The sequence below is a fragment of the Bos grunniens genome, chromosome 13 (genome assembly GCF_055505025.1).
Source record: "Bos grunniens cultivar Pamir isolate PY7600 chromosome 13, Bosgru_T2T1.0, whole genome shotgun sequence".
Taxonomy (NCBI): Eukaryota; Metazoa; Chordata; class Mammalia; order Artiodactyla; family Bovidae; genus Bos; species Bos grunniens.
The window spans coordinates 6,720,657-6,734,414 of record NC_141177.1 but is presented as its reverse complement, the minus strand read 5'-3'; the positions used below and the strand labels follow the sequence as shown (position 1 = coordinate 6,734,414).

Genomic DNA, 13,758 nt, shown 5'->3' with positions numbered 1-13,758 from the left:
AGAGGCTCCAAGAAAAGAGATGATGAGAACACAGGGGAAACGGAGGGGATAAAAATTCATCAGCACCCCACCCCCACCCCCAGGCAGTGCGGGGTGGACATTCTGTGGGAGAAGGACACCAGCCCTGCGAGCAAGTCTAGGCCGTAACTGCTGGACAGACACCGAGAACCAAGACTGGGAGATACAGGGCGTGGGGAGAGGACGTGAGCACGCAGCAGGCTGTGAGCGTTCTCTGCAGCGACCAAAGGGAGACCAAGTGACAGAGACCCACGGGTTCCTGTGTGCTGGCTCTGAAGGAGGAAACAGACAGAACAGGCTCTATCTTGACAGCGAGACTCCATCTTGGGCCGGACTGTGGACTTTGAGCTATATGCCCAGTATCTACGGAAATGACATACCAACTGAAAAACCAGGCCCCCGCTCCGGATGGAAGAGTCCCAGGGCTCTACCTAGATTCTCCGTCGCCTAAAAGAATACCCTAATTGTCTGTATAACCGAATAGAATTATAAATTCTATTATGCTTATTGGGGTATGACCACAGGCCTATTGATAATTGTCCACTGTTAACTACCTAGGCTTAGGACATATGAATCACGGGTTAACTCTGATTGTGTCTTTGTTTTCCTTTATTCAGACTAGTTTCCGGGAATTTGGGGAGTTGGGTTTGGGCATGTACACTTAGGGTATATAAGGTTTTCACAAAAACTGGTCGGGGTCCTTGGCTAAGAGGAGACTCTGCCTTGGGCCCGCCGGTGTAAGAAACCGCACTCCACTATCTGCATTGTCCTTCTGAGTGAGTTCGTTTCCCGGAACGCAGGGCTACAACAGCTCCCTTCCCCGGAGTTCACTGTGGACCGCACGTCTGGGGAAGCAGAAGGCAGGGGGCTGTCTCTGGGTGGCCACCTCGGGCTTGCTTGTCTCTGACATCTGCAGGCCTGTGGGCCGCCCTGGGACCCCATGTCTCAGCCTCTATGACAGGGCATCTGCCTCCCTCCTCTCTGTCTTTTGGGACTTGTCTGAGCACCAACATCTCCCTCCAGCCTTTGAGCCCTTGATGCCCACAACCTGGCCCTGTTGTCTGACTGCCCTCTGTCGTGTCCCACACACCCGAGCCCCCTTTGCGCCCATGCGCGGCCTCGGACGGGTGCCCCTTGCCCTCTGGATGGGGAGGGCCCAGACAACACCTGTGGAAACAGTGCTTGAATTGCTCCATCACACCTGACACCCGAACTCCAGGAGACACAGGAGAAGAAGACGCCGAGGCCTCCTCCCGCCCAGAGCCATCTTCTATCAGGGGACAAGAAGCAGAAGAGGAGGCGCCGGCCGATCCCAGCAGCAGCCACAGTTTGCAGAGAATCTTCCCCCGCAGATGAGCACCCTGCCCTCAGATGCGCCCGGGCGCCTGGAAGCAGCAGATAATAGACGCCCCTGAACTTGCAGAGTCCTGCCCAGATTTCAGTTTTAAGGAGTAATTTGCAAGAAGTAATTTGCTGTATTGAGCAGCCGCCAGGAATCTGGGCTGATTGGCGTTCTCTCTTGGCCACTGTGGACTCTGGAGTCAGGGCTGGGGCTGGGGGCGCCCCCTTGGCCTCGGAATGGGGGCGGGGGGCCTCGCGGGCTGCAGGGAGCAGGAGAGTGCACGGGCCTCGCGGGCTGCAGGGAGCAGGAGAGTGCACGGGCCTCGCGGGCTGCAGGGAGCAGGAGAGTGCACGGGCCTCGCGGGCTGCAGGGAGCAGGAGAGTGCACGGGCCTCGCGGGCTGCAGGGAGCAGGAGAGTGCACGGGCCTCGCGGGCTGCAGGGAGCAGGAGAGTGCACGGGCCGACTTAATGGACGTGTATGCGGCCCTGTAGGAGGCCACAGCTTAGCGTGTCCCCTCCTGATTAAAGCACAGCGGTCAGTTGTCCCCATCAGAGCCGACAAAAGAGGATCGCTTTGCTCCCAGGGAGCTTAGGGAGCTCCTCAGACGCCAAAACCTGGCCCCCGGCGTTCTTAAGGTGACCCTTCCAGGACGGGGAGACGGTTCTGTGGGGCTTGCATCCAGCCTCTGGGGAGAGAGCAGAAGGGCAATGTCCTGAACCTGACCCTGCCCTGGCCTGAGGGGAAGGGTGGTGGTCTGCCTGGAGGCGGAGCTACAGAGGCAACTACCCACAGGCCTGGGGATCCTAGGACTCCCCCAGAGGCTGGGGGAGGGCAGGGCCCACAGGATGACGTCTCCCCAGCACGGAGGCTGCGTGGAAACAAGCCCAGCCTCACTTGGCCTTCCAGCCGCCAGGGCAACCCCGGGAAAGTGGAGGTCGTGTCCACCCCAGGGCTGTGGGCTGCCTCAGGACAGGGCCTGGCCCGGCATCCCTGTAACCCTGGGCCCCACCCCTCCCCTGCAGAGAGCCCCCCTCGGCCCCCAGGGGGATGGAGCAGACGTCCCTCCGAGCAGCATAGCTTGCTGGGCAGTGCCCCCTGAACACCACTCAGTCTTGGGGGAAAAGCCCTCATGTTGCACCACCCAGCCCAGCACCAACATGCCCTGATGCTCACAACTTTGCAGAATGATTTTCTGTGAGTCAGAGTTTACACCGTGGACCAAAACCAGCCAGGAAGGTGTCTAGTTCATCCCTCCTGTGTTTTTGGGAAAAAGTGAATCTATTGTCAACATGCGAAAACCTTGAGATTTCCTTGGGAATCTGATTCTCTTAAGGTCTCAGGAGAGGGGCCACCCGGGCCCAGACCCTCCCCTGGCAGCACGTGGCGGCCCCAAGTCCAGGCCTCCAGACAGGCTCGTGCTCTGCAGCTTGCGCCAGTCCCCACCCCTCCCTCTCGCCCCCACATGGAGACCCGGGACATGCCCCCCAGACCCCTGAGCTGCTCTGTCCACAGGCCCCTTGCTGGTCGTGTGTCCTGCAGTCTCCTCCCTCCCTGGGTATCCCCCTCCACAGGAAGCTGTAACAGCACCCACCCTGCAGGGTGGGGGGATTGGCTGAGTCAGTATCCGAGACCTGTTTGGAACATGTCTGGCAAGTGGGATCCCTTCGGAAGTGCTGGCTGCTGGCTGATTGGGTCAAGCCCTCGTCACTCCTGTGTCACCTGCGGGACATCAGGTTGAGACCTGCTGTAGACAGAGGAACCACACGTGGCCATTTCTCTCCAGCTTTCTCCATCACCACCACTTTCTCCCCAGCCCCACCTCCCACCCCGTCCCAGAGGGCGAGGACACAGACCTCGAGTCCCGCCACACGGGTCCCGGGTTCTCCACCACCTGACCCCACCTGCACTGCCGACCTCTTTGGACTTGGTGGGATTTTCTCCCACATCTCATACCTGGATGTGAATCGCCTCTCCAGCGATTTCAGGACCACAGGGGAGATCTGATCAGATTCGCAACGGTGTTCTTTCTTCTGACAGCCCACATTCTATCAGCGAGACACTCCAGAAGTCACCAGATGTAATATTAATACACCACGGTAAGTACTTTGAAAGCAATCAACCACCGTAATCCAATTACTACCGGCTGTATTTGTAATGCTATTTTGCCCTCAAACCCTCATCCTAACTGTGCACCAGATTCACGTCCCCTCACACACACACACACACACACCTACACACACAGACACCTACACACAAACACCTACACACACACACACCCCTACACACACACACCTACACACACAGAGACACACCCCTACACACACATCCCTACACACACACACACACATATGCCAATTGTGCGCCCCGCTGCCTCACTTAACAGTGGGAGCCCTGACTAGTGAACAGCTGATCTGCATGAATTAACATGAGAGCTCCTGTAAGCCTGGAGCTTTTAAACTTGCAAACAGGTAGCTTGGTTGCCATGGAGAGCCGTGGCCCAATGCCAGGGCTCACCCTCTGGACCCGTGGTCTCCTGTGATCGGTGGGGTCACATGGGCTCTGCGAGGAGGTGGAGGCAGGGCCTCGGATCTTAATGACCTGACTTGCTGTGTCTGAGTGGCCAGTGTGTGGGGGTGAGAGAAGGCATGTATGTACGAGTGTGCGCACATGTGTGTAAGTCTGCACGCACGTGTGCCCAGGCCCCACACAAATGGAATGAAAACTGAATGGCCCCAAGGATCTGCTGGCCGCCTGTCCTGTTCTAACAGAGACCGAGAGCCCAGAGGGGGCCCTGCATGGACGGCTCGTGCTTCTGAGTCAGGGCAGTGCTGGCCCAGTGCTGAGGAAGCTGCCCCGTCCCTGTCAAGACCCTCTTGTCCCATCTATCACGCACCCATCCCTCCATCTCCCCCCTCCCCTCCGTCCACCCTCCTCCCCTCCCGCTGCCCTCATTTTGTCCTGCAGGCCCCCTCCCCCTGCCCCATTATGGATGATGAGATGAGAACTTCATCCTTGCCGCCTGCCTTATAAACCCCTTGACGCTGGTTTGTACCCACTTTTTTTGTCTTGTAAATCCACCTCAATTCAGGGAAGATATTCACATTCATACATATACATATGCCACACCCTCAGATGCAAACAGACCAGAAGCAAGGCCTCCACCCTATGGGTCAGTTCTGGTTTCGCCAGCAGCCGACCCTGAAACAAGGCTTCGAGTCCAAGAGTTTTATCTGGGGGGTGACCCCAAACAATACTGGTCAAGGGTGCGGGGCAGGGAGACTGGGAAGGATGGAGGCAATGAGCATTCTGCCCGTTTCTCTGGGAACCAGCAGAGGGCCTGTCTGCAGCCTCTGAGCCTGTCCCTGGAGCCACAAAGACCGAGTGCAGCTAAAAATAAATAAATAAAAATTAAAAAAAAAAGAAAGTGGGGACACGAGGTGGTGGGGGGGTGGGGAGGCACTCACCGCTGTGCCAGCCCTGGTGCCGTCTCCATGGTGCATTCTTTCTCACCTTCATCTTCCAGGCTTTACAGTCTCCTCCCAGATTCAACAGAGCCCTGACCCCCTGGGCCCCCGGGATGACTTACCTGTCATGTGACCCTAAGGCGGTGAGCATTGGTCAAGCACATTTTAATAACAACCGCAGTGAGAAACACATTCCCACGGTGCCCCCACACACTCACCCCTGTCCATGTGACAACAGAGGAGAAGTTTCCCCAGCAGCCTCCCCTCACTGCAGACCACACCCTCTGCTGTCTCCGCATCTTGTCTACTCCGCTCCAGGGTGGACTTCAAGTGCAGGGCTCCACCCTCTGAACTGATTTCAAGACCCACTAATGCATCACAACCTGCAGTTCAATCAATTCAGCACCAGACACATCTGCTTGTGGGTGTATTGGGCCAGAAGCCATTTGTCCTACAGTGTGTGGGGGGCGCGGGGGGGTTCACCCTCTTCCTCCTGCAGTCGGGGCCGGGGCAGGAGGGCTGCGCCCACTGGACCCTGAGCGGTCACTGCTCCAGGGTTTGCCCAGTAGCTGACAAGGTGGGCCTGGGGTTGGGGGCACAGACCAGAAGGCAGAACCCTGGCCTGTGGCCGCTCAGCCCTACAACCTCCTGAGCCCACCAGGAGCAGCCCCCCAGACAGTGATGGGGGACAGGCCCCCAAGGGAGGCCTGAGCTGGGCCCGGCCACCTCTCCCCAAGAACCCGGGACCCATACCCTGACCTACACTTGGGACCAGGCTCATGGGATCTGGCAGACAACCCCTCGCCCGGAGGAGCAGGCGGTTACCCCTTGTGACGTCCTCAGCAAGAGCCACTCTGACCCCGCCAAGTGGGTGCCGTCAGCTGACTTTGCCACAGCAGGTGCCCCGTGCCCCACGTGTGTGCCCTCCCTTCCTGCCCGCGATGACCCTTGGAGGCAAAGGCAGTGGCTTCTCTCCTGGCACACGTGGGCGGCACGTGTGACGATCGCAGACTGCTCCTGACATTCCTGAGCCCCTGCCAGCTCACCAGCTTGGTGCCAGGGGTGCGCTGCATCCTCACTAGTCTGGAGTCCAGGCGCAGGGAGCATCTGTGTGACCCCAGGTAAAGGACTTAACCCCTCTGTGCCTCTGTTTTCACGGCTGTAAATGAGGGTAATGAAGCCCTCGTTCCTTAAAGATGCATACCTAGGGCCTCCCACCATCAGGCAGTTGATATAAGTTAATATTAGCCCCACTTGACAGCCGGAGAAACTGAGGCTCATGGTCACTGGCCTGGCAGGAAGTGGGACTCGCATCCCAGTCTGTCCAATGCTGAGCTCTTTGGCTTCCCTCCCTTATGGCCACCTTCAGAGGGACAGGGCAGGGGGCCATCACCCCCTCAAAGGGGCTGAGCCTCTGAGGACCCCACCATCTGGCTAAGACTCCCCTGCAGCTCCCAGGGGACCACCAGTCACCCCCCCCATGAGCCAGGCATTCCAGCCTCAAACCACACACTAACCTCCGAGGGCATCTCCCCATCCTGGGCCAGTTCTCTGTGGGACGATGTGTCTGCTGGGGGCAGGCCTGTCCCCCTTCCATCCCCCACAACGGTCCCTCCTCTCATCCCTCTGGACGGACATTGTCTCTCTCTCTCCATCATTCCCACTTGGCTGACAGCGACAGCCTCCCTAATTGTGCTTGTGACACGGCCTTTTGGTTTCTGATAGGCTAATTTACAGCCAGATTTCACCTGATTCCAGCTACAAGGGCAGGTTTTCCTTCCAGTCTCAACTGGATGGTTACGGAAGACAGCAGCCTCTGTCTTGCCAGAAGACTTCCCCTTTGGCTAAATTTGAGCAGGAAAGTTACCATGTTGGGAAGAACTCCACCGGCAAGGAATTAAGGGTGGTCCCCAGCAAAATGACCCCAAAAGAACCAAATCCTGTCAACCACCACATAAATGAGCCTGGTCATGGGTCAGTCCCCAGTCAAGCATTCAGATGAGACCCAAATTCTGCAGACACCTTGATTATAGCTATAAGACCCGTGAGCAGAGGACCCAGCAAAGCAGTGACCAGATGACCAATCCACAGAAACTATGAAATAATGAATGAGTGCTATTTAAGCCATTAAATTTGCCAAGGTTTGTTACTCAGCAATGGGTAACTAATACAGAGAGTGCATGCTCAGCGGCTGAGTCCTGTCTCTTTGGGACCCCATGGACTGTAGCCCACCAGGCTCCTCTGTCCGTGGGAATTTCCAGGCAAAGAATACTAGAGTGGGTTGCCATTCCCTTCTCCAGGGCATCTTCCTGACCCAGGGATTGAACCCGCATCTGGGCTTGCAATAACTCAAAACTGAATGGCTGAAATAATTGAGCAGGAAACACTGTGACAGTTTAGGGAGGCATGAAGAGAGCACTTGGATCAATTTCCTTCCTTGCCATGGAGCAGAACTCATCACTTAACAGCAGCCCCACACCTGCACACCTGCTGTGGCCAGACATTGCCAGGCACTGGCAGGATGACCCGAGACCAGCCCTTACCCTGCCCTCCCAGGGCTTCCGGGCCAGCTGGCGGAAGCCTCCAGAACCACCTCTCCATTCACAGAGCTCCCCTGTGGGAGCAGGCGGAGGAGCGGGGTGATCTGACCCTCCCTCGCCTGGGAGTCACCTCTGCAAAGCGCCTGTGGCTCACCTGGCCTGACGGTTCCAGCCTCGAGACACCCCGCGGCCGCCTTGGCTGCTTGGTGCTCAGACCAGGCACCTGTGAGGAGACACGCCTCCCGTTTTCACTTAATTGAAAACTCCACATCATCAAAGAGGTGGAGATGCCCAGCGGCCCTTTGTTCCCTCGCCAGTGACCATTAACCTTTAAAAAGATGCTTCATGAGCCCGTCCGGTGTAATGAGGCCCTTACACGGGCCAGACTGGGGAGCGGATGGACATGAGAAATGCCGCGAACGCGAGGCGGCAGAGGGGGCCCCGGGCCAGCAGCCCCCGGGCTGGAGCGGGCGGCCAGCAGCCCCCGGGCCTGGAGCGGGCGGCCAGCAGCCCGGCCGGAGCCCGGCCTGGGACCCGGGACTGCGGAGGCCCGTCGTGTCCAAGACGCGCGTGCTGCTGAGGCTCCGGAGGAGAAACGCAGAGCCAGGCGCTGCCACCCTCTGCTCTAAACCCTCGGCGGCTCCACCGACAGAGGAGAAGCCACGTCCTTCCCTTGACGCGGGCCCTTCCTGACCCGGCCCCTCCTCACGGCTCTGGTTCCCCTGACCCGGACCCCGTCCTCCCTCCTCTCTGGTGACGCTGAAACCCAGCTCCACGCCCACCCCGGGGTCTTCGCATGAAAGCTCCTCCCCAGAGACTCTCAGGGCTGCTCCCTCTCTGCCACTTTCTCAGAGGGCCTCCCTCACCCCACTTTAAAATAACACCCCCACCCTCAGCGTACACCTCCCTGCCGTATTTCTCACCAAAGCACCAAACATCCCCTGACACATCAGCCCTTTTACCGATTGACGTCAGCCTTCGTCTCTGTATTAGGGTGGATGTTCCTCCAGGAGGGACTTTTCCGTTTTGTTCACCGGCTTTGATCCCAGTGCTTAGAGCTGGTCAGAGCACAGCAGCCCCTCCATAGACACCTGTGGAATGAATGAGTGAGCGAGCCAGCGAGTGAATGCGTGAATGAATAGAAGCATACCTGAACGACAAAGCCCTGGGACTTGGAGGAACTTGTTGATAAGAGGGGTGAAGTTTTAGAATCCACATCCCTCTGTTCGCTGAAGGGAGAGACTGAGAAATACAATTACTGAGTCACAGCCTGGTGCCCGGGGCCTGAGTGGGCAGCGGACTGGCTGTCGGAGCAACATCCTCCACTCACAGGGCAGAGACTTGGGGGAAGGAAGCAGAGACCTCTGAGTGGCGGCTGCTCCCCCAGAACCACGTGCTGCTGGTGTCATACTCCGGTGCCTGCTCTGCCTGAGTCCTCCCCCACAGTCCTCCCCAGGCAGCTCCCCGCTGCCCCTTGTCATCTGGGGCTCAGCTCACATCCACTTCCTCAGAGAGCCCCCTCCCCGCCCCTTCCCCGATCTAGCATGACAGCCCCCTGCCAATCATGCCCCATGCTTTCTTTTCCTCCTCGCTCATCAGTCTCTGGGGTTCTCTGGTTTCCCGGTGTGTGTGCTGTGCTCCATCAACCCCCATTAAAAGATCTGCTTCATTTGGAAGGGGACCTTGCCTGCCCTGTTCACTGCTGAACCCCCCGCCCCCGCCCCATGCAGGGCCCAGCACACAGTAGGTGCTCAATAAACATTTGTAAAATGAACGGTTAGAGGAAACCAAGTGTGCTTACACTTTGGGAACTTATAAAGTCAAACTGGAAATGTTCATTCCTTAAAGCACTTACCAGTACTGTTTGGTGTCCTCTCGGTGAATGAGATGTGGCCTGATGTGAAACAGTTATGAAGACAGAAGAGTGGCCCAATTAGCTTCCCCACACCCCCTCAGGCTTTTCTAGACTTCAATAAAAATGTTACATTTCCTCCTGAATCTCTGTTCTTTGAAGCACCCAGTAAAGATGGAGGAGAGCAATTACTGGCTCTTTCTTTTTCCCCCTTTAGCACACAACATGATTTTTTTTTTACAGTTGGTTCAGTATCTGAATCCCCTCCTCCATTCTGGGAGGACCACTGTGTCATATTCAGGGGATTGTCCATCATAGTGGGCAAACCAGGACTCTAGTGCCCCTTCTGTGCCTGCTCCCTGCCCAGGTCACATCGCGCCCCAGCCTCAGCGCTGCTGCTGCCTGTGGGATGAAAAATATGAAATGACCCCTAAGGTTCCACCAGCTTGAATCTGCTTTACTCAACCAGTCCCTGACAGGATTGGGGAGGAATCAGGCTAGGTACCGGCTCCTGGAGTGGACATTGGCTTTCTGGCCCTGCTCTGTCCTATGGATAAGGGCCTGTTGATCCTCCCTGGAGTATTTAATTCACTCTGATTCCCAGCTGTCTGCCCAGACCCCAAGGAGGCCCTGCCCCTCCGAGTCCTGGTGCTCTGCTCCTGTTTCCTTCAGGTCAGTCCCTCTTGTCCTGACCTCAGAATCCGACCTGCAACCTCAGAACCCAAGTGACACAACTACCATCTTTTACCAGGACAGGTTCTGAGTCTTCAGGCTCCTGAGAGGCCTTCCTGGCCCATCACAGCTGTGAGAGCATCTCCAAGGAATGCAGGACCTTAAATCCCTAGAAAGCATCAAGAGCTTCAGGAGGGACCCCCAAGGAAGACCACTGAGGAGACCTTTGGGACCAGGAAACAGGCCAGGCCGGATACCACTCAGCATGTTGATTCAGGCCCTGGCTTCTGTTCCCCTCCCTTGAGTCTCCCACCAGCAGACCAGCCCCCCGCTCTCCCACTCACATCCTGTGTCGCCTGTTTGACCTGAGGGTGGCCAGGCGTCCTCACCCCCCTCCATGAGGAGCAGGAGGATGCGGGAAGGAGGGGGGCCAGCAATCTGCATGTAAACACGGGTGTGAGCAAGGTCAGGAGCTTGAAGACGTCTGGGGCTAAAACTGCTCTGGGAATAAGGGTCCTCTGAACATTTAATTGGACATTTATCAGATGTGTTTCCATGGGGCCCCACCTTTAGGGGGGACTGGTCCCCATCACTCACTGAGGGTGTCACCTCACACATCAGTCACATGGAGTGATCAGACACCCTCTGCTCCCCTCCCCTTCCAGCCCCCAGACCCCTGACCAGAGGTCCCCTTGGGCCCAGCCGTGTGACTTCCACTGGGGCCCAAGGCAGAGATTGAAGGGGTTTGGGAGGTTTCATCAGAATACAAATGAAAAATGACCTGGGAACCAGGCCATGCTGATGCTGTGGTGACCAAGTCCCTTGGGAATTAAATCCTTTAACAGGTGAAATGGAAGCATCCTCCTTGTTTTCCTCTTGAATGAGCCATGAAATAGGCTCTGGGACCGGCCTCCAGGGTGAATCGGTCGGCGGGGCCCGGCGCCCAGGGGTGTCAAGAGATGGGTCACCAGCGGGACACGGTGCTCGGGAGACCCTGGCACCACGCGCAATCAATGAACCGGCGTCCAGGGCACCCCTGCCTCGAGAGGATGGAAGAGGCGAGTCTCGGGTTCTAAGGGGTGCCCACTGACCACGTGCTAACCAGCAGACCCTCGCTGGGTGACCGAGCCCCACAGCTGAACTCCTCGGCCTCCCATCAGGGAGCGGGTTTGGATTCAGGTCAGAGAAGCTCCCGTCTACACCCTGGGTCACTGACGCGGTTCTTCTCCCAGTGCAGGGCTGTTGGGTGGGGACTTGGTTTCTTCGTTGACTTGAAGGTGGGTTCCTATCCAACCCTGAGAAGGTGGGACCCAGGACTAGCTGGTCCCTGCAGTGAACGCTGTACAGATTAGGAGAACAATGAAACACATCGAATCAGATTTGCAATCAGATTTGCACAGCTCTCAGTATGTACCAGTCTGTTCCTGTGGGGACAGTTGCTGGACACAGGACGCCCACCAGCAGGGGTGACCGCTCCCCGAACAGGATCTGAGCGCCAGAGCCGAGGGACTGCACTCTCAGGCGACACCCAAGCCCCCTGCTGACCAGCTTCCCTTCGGGGTCACATCTCCCACGTCCAGCAGCAGCTCTTCTGCAGACTCGGCCAGGGCAGGACCCGTCCACCTCTGCAGGTTTCAGTTATGATGCCAGCCCTAACTTTCCTTGAGCCATTGAGACTCGATTCCTATCCCTCATTCATCAAAAACGGTTCCTAATTAATTGCGAAATAGTGACTAAAAGTAATGAAGTCCTTCAGAATGTTCTTCTGAAATGAATGTCTTAATAAAAAATGTGGACACTGCTTGGCTATCCAGTGACCCATGAGCCATCCAAGAGACAGACGGCACCCTTGGGGTCTGTTTTGTTCCTCTAAAGAATGACGTGGAATTAAAATTACATGGGTTTTTAAACGGAAAAGGAATTTGATAAAGAATAGATACATGTATAACCAAATCGCTTTACTGTATACCTGAAACTAAAAGTGTTAATCAACTATGCCCCAATATAAGATAAAAAACAATTTAATTTGTTAGAAACCTTTGTCTTCCACAGAATTTTTCTCACAATTTTTATTTATTTAGCTTGTTATTCTTGGCTGTGCTGGGTCTTCGTTGCTGCACGGGCTTTTCTCTAGATGCAGAGAGCTGGGGCTACTCTCTAGCTGCAGTGAAGACTTCCTGCCACGCTGGCTTCTCTTGTTGCAGGGCACAGGCTCAATAGTTGTGGCGCACGGGCCTGGTTACTCCACGGCACATGGGATCTTCCTGGGCCAGGGATCGAACCCGTGTCTCCTACATTGGCAGGCAGATTCTTTACTACTGAGCCACCAGGGAAGCCCCTATCTTTCAAGGAATTTGACAACATTCTTAGCACCAGCATATATGTGGTGCTAAGAGTTGAAAAGTTTTTAAAAAGTTAAAAAAAAAAAAAACTGTATGGGTTTTGAAACCCGACTGCCTTGGATTCAAATCCCAACTCTGATTCTTACTGTGTGACTTTGGGCAAATTATTTAACTCATCTGGAGTTTGTTTTCCTCATCCACAAAACCGGTATGATACCCACCTCACAGGTCTACAAAATAGTAAAGGAAATAGCACAGGGAGAATCCTCACCCCATACCTGGCACATAAGTTCCCTTCTTTTATGCTCCATTGCGAGTGAAAGTTGCTCAGTCTTGTCGGACTCTTTGCGACCCTGTGGACTATACAGTCCATGGAATTCTCCAGGCCAGAATACTGGAGTGGGCTGCCATTTCTTTCTCCAGCAGATCTTCCCCACCCAGGAATCAAACCGGGATCTTCTGCACTGCAGGCGGATTCTTTACCAGCTGAGCTACCAGGGAAGCCCTATGCTCTGCTGGGAACCCACCAAACACACTTTCACTGTGCATTTGGTAGTCATTAAATCAGGTGGTGCTGTCAGGAGCTGTGAGGAGGGCGTTAAATGCAAGTCATCTTTGATAATCTGTTTCTCCTTTATTCCTGACGTTGGTGATTTAGAGCCAGGCACCAAGGGAGGTGTCTGTGAGAGGTGCAAGTGCTTCGTGTCACACGTTCCCATCTTCGAAATGGATGTAAATCGTAACTCTCTCAGGGGAAGCGCACCATCAGATGGTGTGGCGGCAGGTAACACTCACTGAGCACTGACTGTGTGCTCTAGGGGCACACATTAGCTCATTTAATCCTCGCAACCACACTTACAGGTCAATACATATTATCTGACCTATTTTAAATGTGAAGAAACAAGCAGAACCTAAGTGACGTAGCCAAGACCACAGAACTGTTAACTGGCAGAGCTGAGATGCAAACCCGTGAAGTCTGACTCCAGAAGCCTCTATTTCTCCTCTGGGCTCCACGAAAGCTGGCTCGATAACCACACTTCTGCAGGTGACCTGGCCCCTGAGTTGATCTTCATTCCAGCCACACTGTGTCACCCTCACATGAGTCTCAAAGACCCACAGCGTGTTCCCAGAAAGGGTTAGGAAGAGTGTGCCAGGGCCGTGGAGGGTGAAGAGCTGCCCTGCGGTGGGGCGCTCAGAGCAGGGACACCTCAGGGAGTCTGGCAGGGGGCACCCTTGCCCCTTCAACTTCCATTCTCTGAAAGTATTCTTTCTCAGGGGAGGCAGGCTTGGAGCCAGCAGTAGGAGAGAATGAGGGCTGTGTCCTCCACATCAGAGGGTCACCACATACAACCTCTATGAGCAACGAGAGAGACCGGCATGGATGAGTTTAGGACTTCACAGGCTTGTTCCCCAGCATCTGTCACTCCTTCTTCTGATTCCTGATTCTCCTTTGGAAAAGCTACCTCTCCCAACTTCTTAGTCTCTGGCGTCTGAGTAGACACACTCCAGGCCTGGTCCATCAGTATC

At 55.7% G+C, this 13,758-nt stretch overlaps 1 long non-coding RNA gene across 2 annotated transcripts; it reads right to left on the bottom strand.

Annotated features, from left to right (window-relative positions):
• Positions 1–609: 609 nt before the first annotated feature.
• Positions 610–9,063, bottom strand: LOC147360052 (uncharacterized). Of its 2 annotated transcripts, XR_015138587.1 has the most exons (4): positions 3,315–9,063; positions 2,953–3,105; positions 1,220–2,615; positions 610–863 (listed from the first exon to the last, which is right to left on the bottom strand). It is a non-coding gene; the product is annotated as an uncharacterized LOC147360052 (long non-coding RNA). The 2 variants fall into 2 exon arrangements; XR_015138586.1 differs by having other exon boundaries at positions 610–2,615.
• Positions 9,064–13,758: the final 4,695 nt, after the last annotated feature.